The sequence below is a fragment of the Bos mutus genome, chromosome 5 (genome assembly GCF_027580195.1).
Source record: "Bos mutus isolate GX-2022 chromosome 5, NWIPB_WYAK_1.1, whole genome shotgun sequence".
In the NCBI taxonomy this organism is placed as follows: domain Eukaryota; kingdom Metazoa; phylum Chordata; class Mammalia; order Artiodactyla; family Bovidae; genus Bos; species Bos mutus.
The window spans coordinates 83,867,558-83,880,772 of NC_091621.1; the positions used below are offsets into that span (position 1 = coordinate 83,867,558).

At 39.1% G+C, this 13,215-nt stretch overlaps 1 pseudogene; it reads left to right on the plus strand.

The window, feature by feature from the left end:
• The first annotated feature begins 9,136 nt into the window (after window positions 1-9,136).
• Window positions 9,137-10,258, plus strand: LOC102272365 (MORF4 family-associated protein 1-like; annotated as a pseudogene).
• The last annotated feature ends 2,957 nt before the right edge of the window (window positions 10,259-13,215 follow it).

Consider the following 13,215-nt stretch of genomic DNA (forward strand, 5'->3'; position numbering starts at 1 on the left):
ACAATTCAGCCTCCACTTACCTTCACAGGTGTGTCAGTTAAGTGTATAAGGAGGAGGTCAGGTTACAGATACAAGAAAGAGAGCAGAGACAGATGAAACAATTTATCTATGGTCTCACCACCCGTAAGTTGTCAAGTAAGGCATGGAACCGGCCATGAACTAGATACCTCTACTGACAGGTAAGTGTACCAGAGTCCCATCCTAGGTGAGAATTGTCTTTTTCTGAACCCTCAGTGTCAACAGATGGAAAGATGGGAAGGTGGGGTTCCGGGAAGTCTGAATGAACAGTTTAGTAGACAACGAGTCATCGAAGATATGGTTGCTGTAGATCTGGTGGCTGTTAGGTAAGGTGGGAGCCGAGGCTGCTCTAAAGTTCAGAGCAGCTTTCTCTTGATTAGATGAGTGTCCCTATAAAGCCCTGAGAGCTCTTGCCTGCTGCCCCTTCCATTACATCCTCCTTTCACTGGCTTCAACCTGGTGTTTGTTGAGTAAGTCCCTTTGCAGCTCTGCCACGGTTGAATGGGTCCTGAATCTTAGCCTTGGTGCATCTCCAACCACCAAGCCAGAATCACCTGGCAGCCACTTTTCAAGGCATAACTTGTCACATACAGAGCTCTGGCACTGAGCCAATTCTGAGGCCAGACTTTCACTTTGTCTCTCCAGTTATTTTTATCTTGAAGGTCACCATTTAAATGAAAATAAAGGAACACCCAACATGAGTGGGCTTCCCTGATCGCTCAGTTGTTAAAGAATCTGCCTGCAATGCAGGAGACCCCAGTTCTATTCCTGGGTGGGAAAGATCCACTGGGGACAGGATAGGCTACCCACTCCAGTATTCCTGGGCTTCCCTTGTGGCTCAGCTGGTAAAGAATCTGCCTGCAATGAGGGAGACCTGGGTTTGATCCCTGGGTTGGGAAGATCCCCTGGAGTAGGGAAAGGCTACACACTCCAATATTCTGGCCTGGAGAATTCCATGGACTGTGTATAGTCCATGGGGTCACAGAGTCAGAAACGACTGAGTGACATTCACTTTCAGCATGAGTATTTTCACATAGGGCTAACAAATGAGCACTCATCTGTTCTTTTTGCCTATAAAAATCTACCTCGCTTGTTTCTTGAGAAAAATGAAATGAGATGGTAGAATAATTATTAAAACTGAATGTTTAAGAATAAATGATTACGATCATTTATTCTGGGTAAAGTTATGAAAAGATGTCTAAAGCTTTAAATCATAGTCTTTCATACTGCTTATGATTATGAACAGCTTGAATTTAGGTCAGAAAAATGACATTCGTAAATTTGGTATGGAAGATCTACTGGTGATGCCTGGTGATCTAGTGGTTAAGACTCCACACTTTCAATGCAGGGGATTCAAGTTCCATTCCTGGCTGGGGAAAAAGGCTCCCACATGCTGAGAAGCACAACAGGAAAAAAAATTGGAATGGCTTATATGCAAACTCCTTCCCCTGACACTTAAAGCAAACCAAAATAAAGTTCCCACCGATTTTTTCTAGTTTTTTGCTTTTTGGGGGGAAATAATTGACATATATCACTGTATATGTTTAAAGCCTGATGGCTTGATTTACATGTATTATGAAAGGATTGTCACAATAGATTTAGTTAATATCCATCTTCTCACGTAGATACAAGAAAAAAAAATCACCTTGTGATGAGAACTCTTGGGAGTTCTATTAACAGTCACTCTTAACAACTTTCCTATGTATCATAGGAAAACAGTGTTAACCAGAGTCATCGTGTTGAACATTACATTTCTAGTACTTATTTAATCTCTTAATTAGAAGTTTGCACTTTTTGATCACACTCCCCCAATTTCTCCTCATCCTATATTCTACTCTTTATTATTATTATTTTTTTTTAACTGCTCTTTAAGGGCAGTTTAAGTTTTACAGCAAAATTAGGGGAATGGTACGGAGATTTCCCATATATGCCCTGCTCCAACACATGTGTAGCCTCCCCTGTTATCAACATCCCTCACCAGAGTGGTACATTTGTTACAACTGATGAACCTACACTGGTACGTCATAAGCACCCAAAGTCCGTAGTTTACATTACAGTTCACTCTTTGTGGTATTCATTCTATGGGTTTAGACAAATGTATAATGACAGGTATCTTTCATTAAGGACTTCCCTGGTGGCTCAGTGGTAAAGAATCCACCTGCCAATCCAGGAGACATAGGTTCGATCCTTGGGTCTGGAAGATCCCCTAGAGAAGGAAATGGCAACCTACTCCAGCATTCTTGTCTGGAAAAACCCCATGGACAGAGGAGCCTGGCCGGCAACAGTCCATGGGGTTGCAAAGAGCCCAACATGACTTAGTGATTCAACAACAATCTTTCATTATGGTATCATATAGAGTATTTTCACTGCCCTAAATATCCTTTGTAATCAGCCTATTCACTTCCTCAACCCGGGCAAACACTCATTGCTGATCACTGATTTTACTAGGTCCATAGTTTCTCCTTTTCCAGGACACCACACACTTTAAGATTGGCTTCTTTCACTTAGCAATACACATTCAAGTTTCCTCCATGTATTTTCATGGCTTGATAGCTACTTTCCTTTTAGTTCTGCATAATGCTCCCTTGTCGGGATATACCAGAGCTTTTTTATGCTTTCATCTACTGAAAGACATCTCGGTTGCTTTCAAGTTTTGACAATCTTGAATAAAGCTTTTATAAACATTCATGTGTAGGCTTTTTTGTGGACATATTTTCCCACTCGTTTGGGTAATACCAAGGAGTGCAATCAGTGGATCACATGATAAAAATGCTTAATTTCATAAAAGAGAACAAAACAAACATGAAACTTCTTTAAAGTGCTTATCCCATTTTACATTCCCACCAGCAATGAACAAGAGTTCCTGCCTTTCCACATATTTGTTAGCAGTTGGTGTTGACAGTGCTTTGGGTTTTGGTTGTTCCAGTAGCTAGGTGGTAGCTCACTGTTGTAGTTTGCAGTTCCCGAATAACATATGATGTTAAGCATCTTGTCCTCGGCTTGTTTGCCATCCATATACCTTCTTTGGTGAGGTCTCTATTCAGGCCTTCAGCCTTTTTGAAATCTGGTTGTTTGTTTTCTTATTTTTGACTTTTAAAAGCTCTTTGTATGTTTTGGATAACGGTCCTTTATGTGATGTGTTTGCAGGTATTTTCTCCCAGTCTGTAGCTTCTCTTCTTATTCTCTTGACAGTGCCTTTTGCAGGGAAGTATTTTTAAATTTAATGAAGTCTAGCCTACCAATCATATTTTTAATGGATCATTTCTCTGGGTATCTAAAAAATCATCACATACCAATGTCATCTAGTTTTTCTCCTATGTTATCGTCTAGTAGTTTCATAGTTTTGTGTTTTACATTTAGGTCTGTGATCCATCTTGAGCTGTAACTTCCAGTATAATACTGAAAAGGAGGGATAAGAGGGAACATTCTACCCTTGTACTTGGTTTTACTGGGAAAGCTTCAAGTTTCTCACTATTAAATATAGTGTTAGCTTGAGGGTTTTTTTCCTTTATCAAGTTGGGAAAGTTACCATCTATCAAAAAGAGTCTAATTAAAACGAGTTTTGGATTTTATCAAATGCTTTTCTGCATCTATGATAAGATCATATGGTTTTTCTATTTTAACCTGATATTATGATGAATTACATTAATTAATTTTAAAATATTGAGCCAGCCTTGCACACCTAGGATAAGTTGCACTTGGTTGTGGTTTATAAATCTTTTTATATATTGTTGGATTTGATTTGCTAATATTTTGTTTATGATTTTTGCATCATTTTCATGGGAGATATGTCTATAGTTTTCTTGCAAGGTCTTTGTCTGGTTTTGGTATTAGGATAATGCTGACTTCATAAAATGAATTATAAAGTTTTTCCTCTGTCTATATCTTCTGGAAGACATTGTAGAGAATTGGTATAATTTCTTTCTAAGATGTTTCGTTGAAATCACCAGTGAACCTCTTTGGATTTGGTGCTTACTGTTTAAAAAGTAGCTAATTCAATTCCTTTAACAGATTCAGACCTATTCAGATGGCCTATTTCTTCTTGTGTGAGTTTTGGCAAATTGTATCTTTAAAAGAATTGGCCAGCTTTAACAGGTCAGGAAGCAACAGTTAGAACTGGACATGGAACAACAGACTGGTTCCAAATAGGAAAAGGAGCACGTCAAAGCTGTATATTATCACCCTGCTTATTTAACTTCTATGCAGAGTATATCATGAGAAACACTGGGCTGGAATCAAGATTGCCAGGAGAAATATCAATAACCTCAGATATGCAGATGATACCACCCTTATGGCAGAAGTGAAGAGGAAATAAAAAGCCTCTTGATGAAAGTGAAAGAGGAGAGTGAAAAAGTTGGCTTAAAGCTCAACATTCAGAAAACTAAGATCACGGCATCTGGTCCCATCACTTCATGGGACCAGATGGGGAAACAGTGGAAACAGTGTCAGACTTTATTTTGGGGGGCTCCAAAATCACTGCAGATGGTGACTGCAGCCATGAAATTAAAAGACGCTTACTCCTTGGAAGGAAAGTTATGACCAACCTAGGTAGCACATTCAAAAGCAGAGACATTACTTTGGCAACAAAGGTCCGTCTAGTCAAGGCTATGGTTTTTCCTGTGGTCATGTATGGATGTGAGAGTTGGACTGTGAAGAAAGCTGAGTGCTGAAGAATTGATGCTTTTGAACTGTGGTGTTGGAGAAAACTCTTGAGAGTCCCTTGGACTGCAAGGAGATCCAACCAGTCCATTCTGAAGGAGATCAGCCCTGGGATTTCTTTGGAGGGAATGATGCTGAAGCTGAAACTCCAGTACTTTGGCCACCTAGTGTGAAGAGTTGACTCATTGGAAAAGACTCTGATGCTGGGAGGGATTGGGGGCAGGAGGAGAAGGGGACGACAGAGGATGAGATGGCTGGATGGCATCACTGACTCAATGGATGTGAGTCTGAGTGAACTCCGGGAGTTGTTGATGGACAGGGAGGACTGGTGTGCTGCGATTCATGGGGTCGTGAAGAGTCGGACACGACTGAGCGACTGAACTGAACTGAACTGAACAGGTTATCAAATAGGTACATATAAAGTTGTTCATAGTATTCCTTCATTATTCCTTATTTATTTTATTATTATTCTAATAATGTCATCTCAAAATATGTACAGCAAAACTTTATCAGAATTACAAGGGTTAAGTATTCAAATCCACAATAAAAGAGTTTTTTATGCAACTCTCACTAACTTACTAGAGTAAGAAGACAGGAATTCAGGAAGGATATATTAGAATCAAATAACATTATAGCAAACTTGACTTTTTCAAATACACATGGATAGCCTCTCAAGAAGCCTCTCAAGAAGATAGCTGAGAATAGGAAATTAAGTAAAATAATTTAAAATGAAGTAAAGCTGGACAGCTGCATGCAAATCAATGAAGTTAGAACATACCCTCACACAGTACACAAAAATAAACTCGATATGGCTTAAAGACTTAAGTATAAGATAGGACACCATAAAACTCCTAGAAGAGAACATAGACAAAACATTCTCTGACATAAATCGTACCAATGTTTTCTTAGGCCAGTTTCCCAAGGCATTAGAAGTAAAATAAAAAATAAACAGATGGGACCTAATCAAACTTATAAGCTTTTGTTTGCTTATAATGTTACAGTAAAGGAAAATATAAACAAAATGAAAAGACAACCTACAGATTGAGAGAAAATATTTGCAAACAATGTGACTGATAAGGGCTTAATCGCCAAAATATACAAACAGCTCACACAACTCAATAGCAACAACAACATAAAAAACAACCCAAAGAAGATATACAGATGGCTGTTAGGCACATGAAAAGATATTCATTATCACTAATTATTAAAGAAATGCACATCAAAACTACAGTGAGGTACCACCTCACACCAGTCAGAATGGCCATCACTAAAACGTCTATAAATAAGAAACGTTAGAGGGGGTGTGGAGAAAAGGGAACCCTCCTACATGGTTGGTGGGGCTATAAACTGGTGTAGCCACTGTGGAATGCCGTATGGAGGTTCCTTAGAAAACTAAAAATAGAGTTGCCATATGATCCAGCAATCCTATTCCTGGTCATATATTCAGACAAAACTATAATTTGAAAGCATGCATGCACCGATGTTCAAAGCAGCACTATTTATAATAGCCAAGACATGTAAGTAACCTAAGTGTCCATTGACAGATGAATGAATAAAGAAAATTTGGTAAATATATACAATGGAATGTCAATCAGTCATAAAAAAGGATTAAATAATGTCATTCCCAGAAACATGGATGGATCTAGAGATTATCATACTAAGCAAAGTAAGTCTGAAAGAGAAAGACAAATGCCATACGATATCATTTACACACGGAATCTAAAATATGACACAAGTGAACGTATCTACAAAATAGAAACAGTCTCACAGACATAGAGAACAGATTTGTGGTCCTCAAGGGGGTTGGGTGGGGAAGGAAGGATTGGGAGTTTGGGATTAGCAGATGCAAACTATTATATACTAAATGAATAAACCACAAATTCCTATTGTAGAGTACAGGGAACTATATTCAATATCCTATGATAAACCATAATGGAAACAAACATGAAAAATAATATATATGTACAACTGGATCATTTTGCTGTATAGCAGAAATTAACAGTGTAATCAAATATACCTCAATAAAATTTTTAAAAATAAATTAAATGAAGAGAATATAAAGATAAGAACAGGAATTAAGGTCTCTGTCTCATATTCTTGTGTGTGTGTGTTTGCTGTTGTTTTGTTTTCATTTGCTTTTTAAAATCCTTTAAAAATATAAAAATTATTCTTAGCTCACTGAGCCAAACAAAAACAGGCCATGGGTCAGATTTGGCCTGAGAGCTTTGGTTTTCTGACTCCTGCTATAGATCATACAGACATTAAAATGATCATAAGAGGATATTCTGAAAAACTTCATGCCAATAAACTTAAAAATTCAGATAACATGGACAAAAGCACAAGCTACAAAACAAATACAAGAATAGAAAGCCTAAATTGTTTTATAACTATTGAAGAAACTGGATTGGTAATTTAATTCCTTCCCACAGAGAATAACCACAGGCCCAGATGGCTTTGCTGGTGAATTCTACCAAACATTTAAACAGATTTTTCTAGAGGACAGTAAACCAGGGACTACGTCCCATCATTTTTAAGGGAGCCTAATAACCTTGATATCAAAACATGACAAAAACATCATGAGAAAGGAAAATTCCAAGCCAATGTCACTCATAACACAGATTGAAAAAAGTCCAAGTGAAATATTAACAAATCAAACTTAGCAAAATATAAAAATTTGGGTTCATTCCAGGAATACAAAATTGATTGAACAGCCAAAAATCAATCAACATAATTTATCACGTTAATGGAAGAAGGGAAAAATCGCATGACTGTCTTAATAAATGGAGAAAACACTGTGATAAAATTCACTGCTTATAATATTTTTAGCAAAAGAGAAAGAGAATGGAATTTCTGTATTTCAAAAACAGTATCAACAGGAAATACGCAGCAAGCATTAAGGTTAGTTGTGAAATGATAAAAGCGTTCCTACTGAGACCTGGAACAAGACAAGCGTGTCTGCTATCACCATTCCCTTCAACACTGAACTGAAGGTCCCAGACAGTGCACAGAGGGAACACAGCTATTATAGAAAAGAGAGAGACAATTGGAAAGGAAGAAATGAAAAAGAACACTTTCTCATTATTCACAGATGACATGTGCATATGTTCACAGACATTCCAAAAAAGGAATGTAAATGGGACAGCCATTTTGGAAAATAATATGGAGGTTAAACACACACAAATAGAACTACCATATCATCTAGCAAATTCCAGTTCTGAGTGTTTATCCGAAGGAAACTAAATGACTATCTCAAAGAGACACCTGCAGAGCAGTAAGTTGATTCCCTGTGCTATACAGTAGGTTCTTATTAGTTATCTATTTTATCTGAAACTAGTATAATATTGTATATTAATTGTGAAAGTGTGTTAGTCATTCAGTCATGTCCAACTCTTTGCAACCCCATGAACTATAGCTAGTTAGGCTCCTTTGTCCATGGCATTTCCCAAGGAAGACTACTAGAGAGGTGGCCATTTCCTTCTCCAGAGGATCTTAGCCACCCAGGGATTGAACCCACATTGCCTGCATTGGCAGGCACATTCTTTACCACTGAGCCACCAGGGAAGCCCAATGGTTATGTTACCTAAGCTAATTGTGCTAGTCATTTTACTATATATAATCATCAAATTGTACACCTTAAATTTACACAACACTATATGTCAATTATACCTCAGTAAAGCTGGGGTGTGGAGAAGGAAACGGCAACCCACTCCAGTAATCTTGCCTAGACAATCTTGTGGACAGAGGAGCCTGGTGGGCTGCTGTCCGTAGGGTCACGCAGAGTTGGACATGACTGACGTGACCTAGCGTGCATGCGTGCACTGGAGAAGGAAATGGCAACCCACTCCAGTGTTCTTGCCTGGAGAATCCCAGGGACAGAGGAGCCTAGTGGGCTGCCGTCTATGGGGTTGCACAGAGTCGGACACGACTGAAGCGACTTAGCAGCAGCAGCAGCAAAGCTGGGGGGAGGGAGAAGAAACTCCATAAGAATTACAGATATTTGGCACTAACAAGAGAGTTCAACAAATTGCTATGTAAAATACACAGAAGCATTTCTTTCTGTATGACAGGTCATAAGTCTCCTCCTCTGTTATCTTCTAAAGGCTTCAATTAAACACCAACGTATTTCTGTATATCAGCAATGAACAGTCAGAAAATAAGAGTTTAGACCATTTATACAACAAAATTGAAAACATCCAATTACCGAACATCGAACTTAACATAAGATACACAGGACTGGCTGTGTTGTGAAAGAATTACTAACACCAGCAAGTTGAGGGCTCTGCTGTTTGCCTGCGAGGCAGTTCTTTCCAGATCAGCTGGGAAGTTGGAGGAGTAAAGGGAAATTTTTAAAAGATAATTCAGGAATACTGTTGACCAGGAGTGTGGATCACTTCGACTGCAGCAGAGTGTTGAGCAGTAACAGTCCTGGGGCTATGGATCTGAAGCAGTGGCAGGAAAAATGGGGACCTTGGACCTGGACCAAGTGGAAGCTCCAGAGGAGGTGGGTGTGCTGGAGCCCGAGATAGATTTCGAGCAATTTCTGCTCCCAGGCATCAACTGCATGCCGGAGGACATCAAAGTGCTCACCTGAGGACCAGGAACAAGTGGTGGGAGGTGGACCATCTGCTGAAAACACAGGTGGAGGCCTCAGAGCAGGGCACCTTGAATTGCATTCAGCATCCCTGTGGGCAGGCTGACGACAGAGCATCCGAGTTGTGTGAGAAGGCCAAGGGAAAAGCCAAGGAGATGGAGAAAGAGGCCGAGATGTCAATGAAACTGGTCTGGTGCAGGGAGGAAAGCGAATTGCCCAGAAGGAGGGTCATAGGTTCACAGGTGATGGACTCCGGTCAACTGGTAAGATTAGGCTAACACCTCAAGGAAACTGACACAGCTTATTATTTTCTCTATAATAATAGAGAAAATATTATTATTTTTGTTTTTGTATGTTTTTCACCCCCATGTAACAGCCTCCCTTAGGATCAGTGGTGGGTGACCTCCTTAGAGGTTTAGATTGTCAAATACATTTGGTTCTTAAAAAATTACTTTTGTTTGAGAAATACTCTAATAAGGGATATCGGGCTTATTAAATAGCTGTTTCAGTGGTCAGATTTATTTTGTTACTTTGTTGTGTTTTTTAAATGTTGGGCACGGACCAACAGTAGCTTTCACCCATGTGACCAGGTTGTTTTAAGTGTATGTTGATGTTTATGTGTATGTAGTTGGTTTATTGTTGCTTTTATGGAATTCGAAGAGAAGATTCTAGACAATATATTAAAATTCAGTGGACTAGCTTGATTCCAAAGTGGCAACCAATGGAAAAGCAATGGACTAAGAACAGTGAGGGCACCCTTAAAGAAATTCATGGTGGGAGAAGCTACTCTACAAGACACTGATAGTTTCCCTCATGTGGCTGTAATGAAGACAAGCATATTAATGAAAGGATAGGCAAAATAATGGCATAAAATCAAGACTGCGCACTTATAGATTCCTGAATGATTAAGATAACACTTCTGAACCTTAGGGAAAGCGAAACTTTACGATCAATGTTGTTGAAAATATTGCTTATCCCCACTGGGGGTAGCTGGGGATGGTAACAGGGGGAAATGGACTTGAACTCAATTATATACCACTCAGAAAAAAACAGCTCCAGATGGATTGCAGATTTAAATGTGAAATACAGAACTCTGAAGCTTTTAGAAGATAAGATAGATGAATATATTTATGATCCAAGGTAGGAAAAAACTTTATAAACAAGACACCAAAAGTATCATCATAAAGGAAAGATTGACAAATTTTGCTACTTTGAGTTCATTAAGACACCAGTAAGGAAGTACAAAGTAAGCCACAGAGTGAGAGGCAAAGTATTTTGAATCAGAGAAACAATTCTGCAAATCAACAATAATAATAAAATCTGGGACTTCCCTGGTGATCCTTTGGTTAAGACTCTGTGCTTCCAATGCAGAGGGCACAGGTTTGATCCCTGGTCGGGGAACTAAGATCCCAAGTGCCATATGGTACCATCAAAAATAAAATAAATTTTAAAATCATCATAATAATAAATTCTGGCAACCAAAAGGAAGATGGGGAAGAGATTTGAACAGCCACTTCACAAAATATGATAGTCAATAGCCAGTGAATATATGCGCATATGAGTTGAATAACTCTTCCTTGGTAGCTCAGATGGTAAAGCATCTGCCTGCAATGTAGGAGACCCGGCTTCGATCCCTCAGTTGGGAAGATCCCTTGGAGAAGGAAATGGCAACCCACTCCAGTACTCTTGCCTGGAAAGTCCCACGGACAGAGGAGCCTTGTAGTCTACAGTCCATGGGGTTGCAAACAGTTGGACACAACTGAGCAACTTCGCTTTCGCTAATGTAAAGTCAGGGGAAATGTGAACAAACATTAGTGAGATAACAGTACTGTGACAAGAAATATTATATTTGGCCTCTGCCCTTAGTTTCTGACACAGAACTCCTAAAACCCTTGTAATTTCCTGAATGACAGGAATAACAGGAGCATTTTTGTTATAATCTTTGGTCTAAGTCCCTGGTTCCTGACATAAGAGTTTCTGAGATGCTTGGCATCTCCAGAGTGATAGGCGTGCTTCATCACAAGCTAATGAGATGACTGGTAACCGGGATCCCTGGATAGTTTCATGATGAGGGCTAATTCCCCAAAAAATCAAGGCATAATTAGAAACTTAGAAATTTCAGCCCCACTTTCACCAACATCCAGGAAGGCATGAGAGACTAGAGTTGCATTAATCACCAGTGGCTCGTCATTTAATCAACCATTCCTATGTATTGATAGTAAACTTCCATAAAAACCCTAAAGAGCAGAGTGCAGGTCAGTGAACAAATGGAGGTGCTGAGAAGTTGGCACAACCAGAGAATACATGGAAGGTCCACACCCCTTTCCCCTACCTTGCATTATGTACCTCTTCATCTGGCTGTTTAATGCACCCTTATAGCTTTCTTTTCATTGGAAAAGACCCTGATGCTGGGAAGATTGAGGGCAAGAGAAGAAGGGGGAAGCAGAGGATGAGATGGTTGGATAACATCACCAACTCAGTGGACATGAGTTTGAGCAAACTCCAGGAGATAGTGAAGGACAGGGAAGCCTGGTGTGCTTCAGTCCATGGGTTCTCAAAAAGTTGGACATGACTGAGTGACTGAACAACAACAACAATAACATTCTTTAAAATAAACTGGTGATAATGAAGTGTTTGCCTAGGTTCTATGAACCATTATAGCAAATTTTCAAACCTCATATTAAGGGGATTAAGAGAACCCCCAATTTTTAATAGAGTAAGACAGAAGTGTGGGTAACCTGGAACCTTCTGTTAATACTTGCAGTTAGCATCTGAGGTGGGGGCAGTGTTGTAGGACTGAGCCTTTCAGCTGTAGGGTCTATACTAACTCCAGGCAGTGGGTCAGAATTGAATTAAATCATGTAACATCCAGTGGGTGCCAACAGAGGATTAGAGAATTTCTTGGTTTGAAAAGCCCACACATTTGGGGTCAGAAGAGTTGTGCGGAGAGTGAATTCTCCTTTGACTATAAAACCCATCAAAATGGCTAAAATTTAAAAGACTGATAATACCAGTCATTGAGGCAAGTAGCGAGCAGCAGGAACTCTTATTCACTGCTGCTTGGCAAGTGTATCAGTACAACCTCCTTAGAAAAGAGATTGGCACTAGCAGCAGAGTTGAATACAAGCACACCCTAGGACCCAGCATTTCCACTCCTAGGAAGAGAGAGAAGAGAAATGTGTATACATGTGCACTAAGAGATGGTAGAAGAACGCTCTTAATGGTGTTATTCTTATCTCAAATTGGAAATACCCAAACACACATTATGAGTAGAATAGATAAATGGGAGACACTATTTTCGGAAAGATACCCAGTGTTCTTATTTGCTGCAAATAAATCTTTTCTTTTCCTGGAAAAAAGGGAGTAAAATAGATAAGAAAATTTTAGATATATACAATCGAAGATTGTAAAAGAGTGAAAATGAGCTAACTACAGCTGTGATGAGATCCTGGGTAAATTTCACAAATATATTGGGGAAAAAAAGTCTGTCATGAAAGCATTTATTCTGTAGGATTCCATTTACCATAAAATTCAAGATTCAAAAGAGGCAGGACTATAGAGTTTGGGATACATTGGAACTGTAAAGCAGGTAGGAAATGATTACCGTAATTACCAGGAGGAGGTGAAGGGGATGTGACAGGGGCTTTGGAAGCGCTGGCCAGATTCTACTTCTTGATCTGAGTGATAGTTGCAAGAAGACTTGCTTTGTGATAAATCATTAGGGCACACATTTTTATTTCATGCCTTTTATATATCTTTATTTCTTTTATTTTTCTTCAAATTGTCTTTGGAAATTTAATCAGTTTAGTGATAATGGGGATTTTTTTAACTGAGATGTAACTGATATATAATACTGTATTAGCTTTAGGTGTACTGATAATGATCTGATACATGTATATGTTGCAAGCAAGATTTAGTTAACATCCATCATCCCACATAGTTGGGCT